The 12,207-nt window shown below is 42.3% G+C and overlaps 1 protein-coding gene across 3 annotated transcripts in view; it reads right to left on the reverse strand.

Moving 5' to 3' along the window:
* FYN (FYN proto-oncogene, Src family tyrosine kinase) overlaps positions 1-12,207 on the reverse strand; it is a 145,869-nt gene that overhangs the window by 41,504 nt on the left and 92,158 nt on the right. The gene's annotated exons all lie outside the window — the stretch shown is intronic.

A 12,207-nucleotide genomic window follows, 5' to 3' on the forward strand; every position in this document is an offset into this window, starting at 1 on the left:
ACCTGGCCTTAACACCACTTTGGAAAAAACTCACACAAAACCTTCTTTGCAGTGGTTTCCTGTTGAGGCCTGGGGAAGGAAGTGCTCCTGCTCTTATGGTAATGGCAGCTCTCTGTTCACCCCTGCCAGGCAATGGCTTGCATGGAGGTAGTGACAGGATGAAACACATCTCGCTCACCCTTCACCAGGACAGCATGACAAGCAGGCAAAGGGCTAACCCAAAAAGCGCAGCTGGAGGTGCTCAAGTCTGCCCCCAGAAAAACACGGAATGAGGCACTTAGCTCGTGGTTCATGTTTGACATTGGCAACTACACAAGAGCTGACTTCAATGACTACACAAGGCAATACAACCTTTTTCCATTGCTGGAGCTCTGTGTGACGGACAGAAAAGCAGACACAGTGAGCTGACAGTTATTACAGCACAAGAGAGTAGGCAGGAGCTGTCAGATGGCACAACTAAAACAAAAGGAAGCGGTACCAAATGGAAGGATAAAATTTGCTGGTAGCAGGAGGTATTGCTGCCAGAGGTATACATCAGTTAAGAAACTAGAGAAAGTCATAGAAAACTTAACATGTCAAACCCAGAGCATCTCAAAGCCTGGATCCTGGACAGGAGGAAATCGAGAGGGTGTAGCTTGGAAAAGGTTGCTCTAATTCCTGAGCATCTTGTACAGCATCCTCATGGAGCATTACCAGGGCCTGAGTTAATCTCTCTTAATTTTAGGTGCCTACCTCTCTCTAGGTGGAGGGAGACAGAAGGTGATAAGCTGCATCTTAGAAGCAACTCCACAAGGTTAGCCTTGTTACCTGGTATTGCTTTTCATCTGCAAGCTCTAACATCCCATAATCCATGTGTTGGTGTTACTGAAGTCTTTTGTATTGACTCGAGCTGAATCAAGACACAAAACCTCAGATTCTGAAGCTGGACATGATGAATCTAGGGAATCAGATACTTGTCTGGATGCACCCTTGATCTGAATCAGTGTGGTGGCTCTTGTGCATAACCTGGCACTCAAACAACAGACTCTAAACACTAGGGCTGCAGAAAGAGCAGCGACAATAGAAAAAAAAAATTAAAAATTAGACTTACTGACATACTTTGTCCAGAATATATAAAAAGACAGGAAGAAAATGCAGAAAATAGAAAAAAAGAAAATTATAATGAAGCACATCTTTCCCCCCATATCTCTTTTCACATTTCAGCCAATATCCGTCACTTAGGGTAAATAAAAAGCCTACCCTTTTTCAAACATCCTCGTATTTCCGTAGCTGCCAGGCTGGCTATTTTCTATGCCTTACCCCAGCATCATCACAGGAAATTGGTTTTGACAAACTCATGGGATTCAGAAAAAGCATATTCCTCCACTGCTAATGCCTGAAAAATTATGCAGCAGCTCCCTGCTTGTCTGTGACACTCCACAGTCTGGATACCTGATTCCTAAATGTAACCTGCCCAATCAAAAAAACCCTTCTGCTGAAGGGTATTTTCTACAGTCTGAAGATACCTCCAGTTATTCTACAAGCCCAGTCAGAAAAACAAACACCATTTTCATGTATTTCCCTGAGCTCTATTGCTTGCAATTAGCACTGACCTACCATCTCTTGCTCTTAGCTTAACTCAAAAGTGCTCTTTTTGTATGTCTTTATTTCCTTCACGACACCACATGGACTCAGGAAGGTTCCCTCAGCAAAACATTTAAGTCTCTTCACACGAACCGAAACAAGGGCTCTGCACTTGCTGCAATGGGCTGCATGATCTGGGATCCCTCAATAAAATAAAGTGACAGCAGGTAGAGGAAAAGGGGTTTGCAGCTGGTCTCTGCTCTCCCTGGTAGCTGGATCGGTGTGGAGGCGTGGGGCACCATGCTAGAGCTTGGGGTTGTCCATTCCTGGGACCAGCAGTGAGTCCAGGTGAGCCCACAGGGACAACAAGGGGTGCAAAAGTGCCCTAGCCAGCTTCATACCAGCTGTGAAAAATTGCTTGCAGAGATATCTCTGCTGCTTTTACCCATTCCAACAGCAGGATTGTCTGGCTCTGAAGACCCTGTTTGGAGATGTCACTCAGAGGTCAGGTTTTCCTGGCTCCTCTCAGAACCAAAGCAATGCTATGGAGGGAAGCAGGACCACAGGGAGGGCAAGGGCCCCAGGGTGTGACGGTTCATCTCACTGCTGTCAGCACAGGCAGAGGTCAGGGACACTTCAGGTGTGAGGCATGAGTATGGGACTCACTGCTTGGATCCTGCTATGCCTCTGTGTAAATGTGCCTCTGCTGTGTGGAGAGCAAAACATGGGCAGTTGAGCAAATGCTACATGGGAGATGCCACAAGGGGAATCCCAATTCGAAGGGTGGAGAGAGGCTCTGACTATCCAGACAGGGAAGAGTAAGCCATTAAAGCAGACTGCTTAAAAGATACAAATGTTAGGTGATATGCAGGCTTTACTATTTAAAGGAGAATCTCAGCAGCCTTTTTGTTGGTTTGCAAACTTACCTCCCTGTGAAATTCTATTGCCTCCTCCTTTTCCCCTCCCACCTATCTTTCTCCTCTTATTTTTCCCCATGTGTTTTCATGGGAAAGAGTAGAAAAGAAAATGAAAGAAAGAAAAAAAGGATGGGAAACATGAAATCTGGGAAAGCAGTGGGAGGAAAGAGGTTTTCTTGTTGCTCATTCACAAATGTTCGGCTGAGCAAGGGAAAAAATCTCCACTGAAATCTGGGGATATTTCACATACCAATTTACAAGTGCTGACAAGACAGCTCTACACACTTCATTTGCACATTGATGAGGAAAAAGTTCAAACAACAAATCAGCTGCAAAAATAAAATTGTTCGAAGTATTAATTCTGAAAAAAAAGAATAAATGAGGTGACAGAATACAGATGTACTGGAAGCTGCAGAAAAATAATGGTTTGGGGGTTTCTTTTTACTAGGAATGATATGAATAGAAAGCCAGTAAATTATCAGTTTCTTGATTTTTGTTTGGTTTTTGCTCCCTTTATCTTTTTGCTGGCAACAGCAGCACACAGGGAAGGAAAATTTCATGCAAAATGAATGACTGACAAAAAGGGCTTTTTCTTTCACTTGTCCGCTCCCCCTTTGTCTCAGTGTCTAGACAATCTGAGTATAAAGACTGCTTGATTGTAGCCTCTTGTAAAATGTGGCAGAGGGTGTCACATGCATGCATCTTTTCAAGCCAAGTCCCTGAAAGTTGTCTGTTCCTGGCTCAAAGCATCACAGGGAGCTGGCTAAATGTGAGAGAATACATGTATGCATGTACATGCTTAAAGTGATTTCAGCTATCTCAGGGGTTTCATAGACAAATAAACATAACCTCCATTCAGTACTGGCCTTTGTGTCAGTGAATAGATTCCAAAACCTAATCTCCTTCAGGATCACAGAGCAGGCTTTTAATATCCAGAAGTCCCATCTCCCTTCATGTCAGCATTCGGAGCTGTGGAAGGCTGGAGTTATACAGCCAGCTCTGAGATCACCAAACAAAATCTGGAGCTGTTTTACACTAAACTCTCCAGAGATGAGCACACAGTGTTGTTCATCCAACATGCTGCGCAACTTACAGTAAAGGAATATGATTTTAATTCCATTTCCATTAGGAAAGGCAGATTTTCTCAGATGTGTGAGCTACGGGTCACGCAGCATTGTCATAATTTGACACTGGTATTGTTAAAAGGTATGTAACAAGCCTAACGAAAGTGAGCATTTCTAATGCAAGCAAGTTTATTTTAAAGTTGTATTTTTATGGGCAATATAAAACGTGTTTTCATGAAAACATACAACATTTATATGGTTTTTGAGACTTCCTTAGAGACAAATGAAAATAACCAGTAAGTTATTTGTCTCATTTCTTGTTGCATTTCTTGGACTCCAAAATTTACACTGCAAGCAATCCAACATCTGCCTAACCAGGATAGTAGTTTCCTCCCTCATGGTGGAAACGTTATTCAAAAAAGATATAAAATTAAATGTATCATTCTTATTTTTACAGTTATAACACCTAATTACTTTCAGTTAGGAAACATGAAGGCTAAGCAGATGTTATTAACACTATTATTATTATTGTAAATTGCCCTCCTTCAGTTTTTCTGTTGGTTCTTGATGCAAAATCAAAGGCAAGACTGAAACACTTGCCAAAGCCAGACATCTACTCCATTAACAAACACAAAAGCAGCTTTCTGTTACCAAATCAAAGCCTACAAAAGCCAGGAGTAGCAGGAAAAGTCAGTTTTTCATACTTCTATTTTAAAAGTGAAAGCTCCAACATGTGGTATTTGAAAAGCAAAAAGTATTGACAAGCCTTTGCTTCTTCTAGCTTCTGTAGTTGTAAGCCATCAGGAAAAGATGGATGGGAGGAAGACTGGTGTAAATTCACTCCTTCAGAGCAACCGTTTTTTCCATAAGAAATTACTGTTGAAACTCTGAACTGTGGTACCTCTTCAGAACCTGTTTTTTTGATTGTTGTAGGAGAAAGTGGATTCTTAAGATGTTTGAGAGAGGGTTACAGAGAGATGCAGGGAAGCATCTGTCTGTTCTGTACCCTCCTATCCATGCCATGGCCTCTACTCTCCAGTCCCCTGCATGGGAAAGGAGACAACCACGGGAGAGGGCTCCAACCTACTGAAGAGACATGGCGCAGGTCAGACCCAGCAGGGCTCATTCTTTTTTCTGCTGGTTTCCTCTGGAATTAAACCAGATGGCATAATTTTAGGAGAAATTCTCTCAGTGAAGGACATGAAAGGGAAAGGCTGGATGACTGGTAACTGTCAACTGTCTTCTTCTGACCAAATCTCACAAATTTTGTCTGGAAAGCACCAGCAGGAAAACGGAGTTAAGACATGGTTATGTTAAAAGGGAGTCAGAACAACAAAATCCTTGGCTTTTATCCAGTGTCTGTGGTGAATTTGCTTGTTAATCAAAACAAGGGTTGCATCCAGCATGGCTGTGAAAAATGTATTATCTAAGGGATATCTTCTTTGTGTTTTATGTTTTGCTGAAAGCACCACAGAAATATCAGTCTGTGACATCAAATAAGCCAAATTTCATGAACTACAGTAGGATTTAATATTCAAAGTGCCACATTCTGAGTTACTGTGAAGATGCAAGAAGGACAGAAAAGGCTTTCCAAGAGGAAGAACTGCAAGAATTTTGAAAAGAGACTTCATTTTTTCTGTGGAATGCCTCCTGCAGGCTGGATAGGGGGAATAATCAATACTGAAATTTATCCTGAAGTTGGAATGTCTTACTTTCCATGACACCATTAGTAGCTCTCTGGAGAAGCTGGTGGAGTATGTATTTTGAAACACAAGCCTGAGACACATTAAAAGCCCCAATTTTCAGAAAAGTCTTGCTCACCCACTTTGACTATTACATATCATTAGGAAGGCATTCCAAGCTGGGCATTTAAAATTAGTCCTATATAGGCCAGTAATTCTCATGCTGTCTGCTTGCTGACCTCTCTTTGACTTATAAATATGCTGATGGGAGCATTTCGGATTTCCAGAATTAATTCTGTGCCAGTTTCAAGCCAACTCAAATTAAACAGGTGGAATAAAATAGCGACAATTGTTGCACTATTATTACCTATTAACTCTGGGACCTTTTAGAGGACTGCCTTCACTCCAGCTTGACCAGTGATTCCACAAGTTTTAGGAATCATAAAGCAGGTCAGAAAGATTTAACAAACACTTTAAAATAGTTTTAAATCTAGGGTGTAATTCATTATTTCTCAGGTTTGTGGGCTGTGGGTTACTATATATATATATATACATATAATTTTACACTAATGGCCCGCTCTTGAAAAATAGAATTTTACTGCAGTGTGATAGATCTGCTTCAGCGTTGACAGAGACTGAAGTCTGAAGATTTGTGTAGAATGCCTGCAAATCTACACATGCACTGCAACTGTCATACTGCATTAAAAAATACAGATCAGAGAAGATGTAGTACTACCACTTGATGTCCTCTGACTATTAAAGATATGCAGGAAATCTCACATACACAATGTGGTATTCCTTAACAAAAAGCCAGAAACACCAGGCAAAACTTCAAGTCAAGTATGCATCCGGATCAATGACTACACTGAAACAGCATTTTCATGTGGATAACAGAACTGAGAAATGTCCGAGCTGCATTTGTTTGATTTTTTAAAGAGAGTCCTTTAACACTTCACTCCTGGACTCTGCTTTAGTGGCTGAGCAGAAAAAAATCTCAGCAGTTTAATTGCCTGTTTGTCTGCATCAGTTTGAAGTGAGGCCAGTGCCCAGTGTCAATGGACATCCATGGCTGGAGAAGTAGGAAGAACAGTCTTAGAAGAGCTCCTGCTGCCGTACAGCTCTGGCTCAAAGCAAATGCCTTTTGCAGCAATGAGTGTTCTTTCTTACTATTGTTTCTTGTCTGCATAAAGTTACTTTGGAAGTCTTCTACAATGGTGGTAAAAGGGATTTGAGAAAAGAAGCAGTTGCCATGCGAAGAGCAGACACTGCAAGGCGCTTTGAAGTGCCATATTCTGCCCTGCTGTTCCTCCCCACTTACTGAGTGACTGAGAATGCAGCCCTGGAAACGACAGCTTCCTGACACTACAGACGATGTTTAAGTTGTAACACATGTCTGCAAAGTATAGCATTACGGTTGCCTTCCCTCCTTTGCCTCTCTGGAACCTGAACTAAAAGTCAGTTATGAAAGATGAAGATTTGAGCTGCTTCTTTGCCCATTTAGCTTCAGCCAGCCTCGGAGGCCAGGACCAGCGAAGGGAAGGTGCATACTGAAGGACTTCACTGAACTGCAACCAGACCCTTAGCTTCTGTCACAGGTTGTGAGCACAGCTGTCCATGGGGCAGGGCAGGTGGCCACTGAATGCAAGGAAGAGTGAGCACTGAATGTCTTGACAAGTAGCTCTATTGTCCTGCTGGTGGGATATGGTCCCTCTCTGGCAAGAGATTTATCAAAATCTAGACAACGCATTTATTATCTATATATCTATACAACCTATTTACTACAAGTGAGAGAAGAAAAAGTAAGCCAGTGTTCCAGCCAGGCAGGAAGGACAATAACTGTGTCCATGTGTGGTGCTTATCTGCAGTACAGTTGTGGTGGTGGGACTGGATGGTAGCTGGCTGGTCACCTGGCAAGGCCACAAGAAGATGCATTAGCACAATGCGGCTGTTTGAGCAGCCATAATCAAAACTCCCCAATGCAACCCAATGCAAGAAGAGGAGACAAACCCTCCAAACTGCCCACAAAAGCACATGTTGGCACCTTCACAGTTTTCTACAGATTCTTTGCCAGCCAAGTCTATGAATGTCATGTCCTCATCTTTTTCAATAAAGCAGTGAACTGTTTTTCACTCTCTGTTATATATCCCTTTCAGCAAAACCAAACCAGAACAAAACATGAGAAGTGATTAAAACAGAGTCTCACCCTGTGTTCTCTTAAAGTAACAGCAGCTGAGTTACGCCTTGTACTGTCTGAGGGCTTTTATTACTTTAAAAAAGTATGCCCTAGAAAAATGCAGCACAGGAAGATCAGTTCTGAGAGGTTTTCTTTTCCCACCAACATCTAAACTTCACTTGTAATTTAGAGGAAAGAAGCTGACATGAGAAGGAAAGCCTGCAGGTTTTATGTTCATAAACCAAAAAGAAAGTCAGACGAGAAACTGCACTTAGAATTTCTTTATTTCTTTCTTTTGTTTTTCTTTTGTGCTTAAAATGAGTTAAAGGAAGCTTTGAAATTAGCAGCTAAAGGCAGCAGCTACACAGAGTAAACACACTGCTTACTCTACCATTAAACTCCCCCAAAAGGATGGGTCTATCCTTGGTTCTGAGTAATGCATGAAAACAACATGTAAATTCAATAGCGTGATTTCAAGCTACATTCTTCCTTCATCAGGCTGCTTGTGGTAGCTCTATTCATGCACAGAGTGGAGTGGGTGGATGGTCTGCATAAGGATTTGAGCTAATGCGCCTAAATTTTAAAGTGCCTTTTAAGTATATAAATTAAAAATCCGCTATCAAGAGAACAACTGCTGCAAATGCCAGAATAATTTTATCTTGGAAAGAGAAGATGTGAAACAGTGTCTCCTCTGATTTCCTCTTTCTTTTTCCCCACTAAGAAAACAGAAAGATGACTGCAGGTCGATTCACACTGCTCTGATTATTTTTCTTTCAATCCTTATTTTTAGAATCTATCCAGGATTAATGCATGTTTGTCTGATCCTCAGTATGGGAGCGGCATGGAGCAGAATGCAAAATGTGCATCGGTATGGGTAGGGAAGAAAGAGGGCAAAGGGAGCGGCATTGAAGTTTTGCCTGTTTGGCTCTGTGGAATATGTAAGAGGCATACAGAGAGATTTTGTCTCTTAAAACTCCATTGCTCTCTTCCCACCCCTCTTTGCTCATGCACAAATGAAGCTAACCTCTTATTTGCCTTGTCTGATTTCTGTTTTGTGACTGAAGAACTCAGAGGATGTTGCAGCAAGGAAATGGGAGCAAGCTGAGTCTCAAATCAGATTATTTACTTTGAGACCATTCCAGAAGCCGTTCCCTCTCAAAGGGGGTCTCACTTCACCTAGCTTGCTACTACTAATATTTTAGAAGTGTTTTTTAAATTCCTTATTTGTCCAGTTACATTTGGGAAAAAATACTCTCCTCCCTAAATAAGAGTGAAAATGTGGCTGTGGCCAGCTCATGAAGAAATCCCCAGTCTTCTCACCATCACTGCAATCTCAGCAGTGGCAAAAGGTGTTTGCTTACAGGTACAGACCCAAGACAAGCTGGCAACCACATGGTGACAAAGGCCAGTGGGCAACCAGAGTGCTGAAGGTACTGACTGTATCAGTAATAGGAAAACACGAAATCTCTGCCTACCCTTACACACACACAAAAAGGTGCTACTAATGAGACCTGTCTTCTTAAATCCAGTTGTTGCCACTGTGGTTTCAGCGTATGGCAGCCTGCTTCTGTATGATAACTTGGGTAAATGTACTGGGTCTGGATGGGGTTCAGTTTCTTCAGCAGCTTGAACACTGCTGTGTTCGTGACCAAAGCAGTGTTGGTAACACACCCATGTTTTAACTATTGCTGAGGAGTGCTTGCACAGCCTCAAGACCTTCTTTGTTTCTCACTCTGTCCCTGCAGTGGGTAGGTTTAGGGCTGGTAAGAGGTTGGGAGGGGATACAGCTGGGATCAGCGGACCCTAACCAATCAAAGGGATATTCCATAATGTATGCTGTTGTGCTCAGCAGTAAAAGCTAAATTCTTTGAAAACAGCCATTGCTCAAAGACTGACTGAGCATGGGTCTGATGGTGGGAGGTGGTGAGTGAGTGCCTTTGCATCACTTATTTTCTTTTTATTTCCTTCACTTCTTAAACTGCTTTTATCTCAACCCATGTGTTCTCTTGCTTTTGCCCTTCCAGTTCTCTTCTCCATCCTGCCAGGGGGCAGTGAGCCAGTGTCTGGGTGGGGCCTTAGCTGCTGGCCAAGGTCAACCCACCAGAGTGAGTAATATGTAAGTGATGCTCTTGGTCCAGAAAATAACTTTAGAGGCACACAGTTGAACATGTTAACCGGGCAGGCAAGACTTGAAATACTGCCTGGAGATGAATTTTTCAGGATTATAAAGATGACACATTACCATCTACTCCATTTTTAGTGAAGATTTTGAAATCTGGAAAACAAGAGTGGGAGGCTGAGATGGTAGTGAAAAACAACCTGGACAATGGACACGGAAGGAGACAGGTCCTAACTTGCATTCCCTCTTACAGAAATGTGACAGCGTCAAAGCATACAGTCTAACCAACAGGCCGCCAAGACCAGTGATTCTCAATTTTGTTTTGCCAACTACCCTACAGGCTGCAGGTCCCCATATCATACAATTCTGTGCTGCCACAGGCTGCATCTATGCCACCAGGGATGTGTTCTAGGAAGTCTATGTTCAGTCTCTTCTTTCTTTTAAACACACACAGTCCCTAGTGCCAAAAAGCTGGGAAATGCTCCTAGAAATAAATGACCTACACAAACTGGGATGGGGCAATCAGCAGGACTGCTCCTCTCTGTCTCTCTTTCTTCCTGTCTCTCTCTGTCTCTTGAAAAGATACCAGCATTCAAGATACCAGCAGCAGCAACAGCGGAAAACAACACTGTCAGATGCCTTCTCAATGCATTATCCTCTTTGTCTTTACATCAGTGTACATGGTTAAAGGACTGACGAGTTTTTGTTTTTTGTGATTAATCCCACAGCCTGCCCTGACTCCTAAGTGGCTGCACTGCTTGAATTGGAACGTCACATTCTGAAGCAAAGTAAGCCAACAAAAAACATGGAAGAACACAAATGATACTTCAAGACTCAGGATTTGGGAGTTTAAAAAAGGGGTGATGGTAGGGAAAACCACAAAGGAATATCCCTTCTGTTAGCCAGAGAAGATAGGGCTTAAAAAGGGATCAGATGTCAGCCATGAAAAATACTTTCTGTTGGGTTAGTGAGCATTTTCCTAAGAAGCCAGCAGCCACCTAGAGGGCCCTTCCGCATTGATCAAAATACCTAAGTATCACTAAGCATATGGTAGATTTTAAGCTTTATGCCATGTTTGGGGGCAAGCAGAAGAGATAATTTGATTTCATTACAAACTGAGGTCATTACACATACTGCTCAGGGAATGATCTGCAAGAGATGGCCATGTGTAGTGACTCTAAGTTACAGGTCCACAACCTGATCCTTTAGCTTAAAGCTGGGACAATCTCCTCAGTGCAGCTATAGAAGTTCTACTTTAATCCTTCGTGGCCTAAGCAGGAAGTCACATTGAAATAATGGACTAAAAGGAAACTAGATATTTAGGCAAGGTGTTAGGGAAGAAAATCCTTTCTATTGGCAAGGACAGCAAAACAACCTGCAATTCATTGCCTAAGACAATGTGAAAGCTAGACAAGTATCTGTCAAGCATGGCATTGTGTCTAGTCAGGAGAATGGATTTAGTCTGCCTTTCTATTTTTCACTGAATGACCAAAACAGCAGCTGCAAACATTTTTAAATAGCCCCTCCCCTCAAGCCAGAGGAAGCGTGATTTCTTTATTTCTCTTGCTCCCTTTCTCATTCTTCCTCAAAATTCATATGCTTAGGTGAATAAACTGTGCTTTAAAACTGGCCTGTGAATGCAGGTACATTTGTAAAGCTCTAAAGCCCCACCTGATGATCCTGTCAGTCACACAGGACAGAGTGTGGAAGTTCGCCCAAGTGAATATTTGCTCAACCTAGCACAAAGGATAATCTACAGTGGTGTCCCTCGACTGGTGATCCAGAGAGCACTGGGGCTCATAAATCATCAAGCGGTCCACAAGCCATAGTACATGTATGACCAAGCAAATACACATCTGCTGGATGCTGTGGCAACATTTTGACGGTGTCTGAGCTCCCCCTCAAATTGCTTGCATGCCCTTCCCAGTTTGGTTGTCTGAGCAAGAGCAGTTGTAAAGCACTGACCCAAAGTGTCCCTCAGGATGGCTCCAACCATCCTCATCAGCAGAATAAAAAGAGCAGGGTGTGAAGTAGAGGCAATCAACAGAGGTTTCTGTTTCTTTGTATTTAAGACACAAAGGCAAATACAGGACTGGATGGTAATCTGGAGCAGACAGGCAGGGTTTCATTGGAGGTGACTGTTTTCTGATACACCTTGCAGCCTACACAACTGTCAACAATTCAGGAGATCTGGAGATTCTCTCTGCACTTCCTCTCCATTTTCTAGCACAAACAGACAAAGAACTGAAGTCTGATGAAGTTAACAACTAGTGAACAGCACAGGGGACAGGCATCAGATTTGTGTTGTAAAGGAAAAGTGACTTCTTGATAGGGAATGAATGCACACTCTGTAAGCCAAGCTGGCTGGGTGAGTCAGGTTAAATAAACAACCAAAAGCACATTCAGCACAAAACCATGATATCAAGTACAATGTTCACCAAAGCAGAGGCTGTAAGAAGATGACTCTTTTCAGTTGCCTATATGCTAATTACAAGCATCTAAAAAAATGGATAAACCCTCTGCCTGAAGAGTAGCAATGCAAAATAATACTCTTGAAAAATAATAGCGACATTTAGATCATTAGAATATTTAAAATAAAGTTGCAGCCGATTTAAGAAGTCCAAATGGAAGAGGGAAGTTGGCAGGCCCTGTATGTCACAAATGACATCTGTCTGAGTGACTGACAACT

This window comes from Melopsittacus undulatus, chromosome 3 (genome assembly GCF_012275295.1).
Source record: "Melopsittacus undulatus isolate bMelUnd1 chromosome 3, bMelUnd1.mat.Z, whole genome shotgun sequence".
In the NCBI taxonomy this organism is placed as follows: Eukaryota; Metazoa; Chordata; class Aves; order Psittaciformes; family Psittaculidae; genus Melopsittacus; species Melopsittacus undulatus.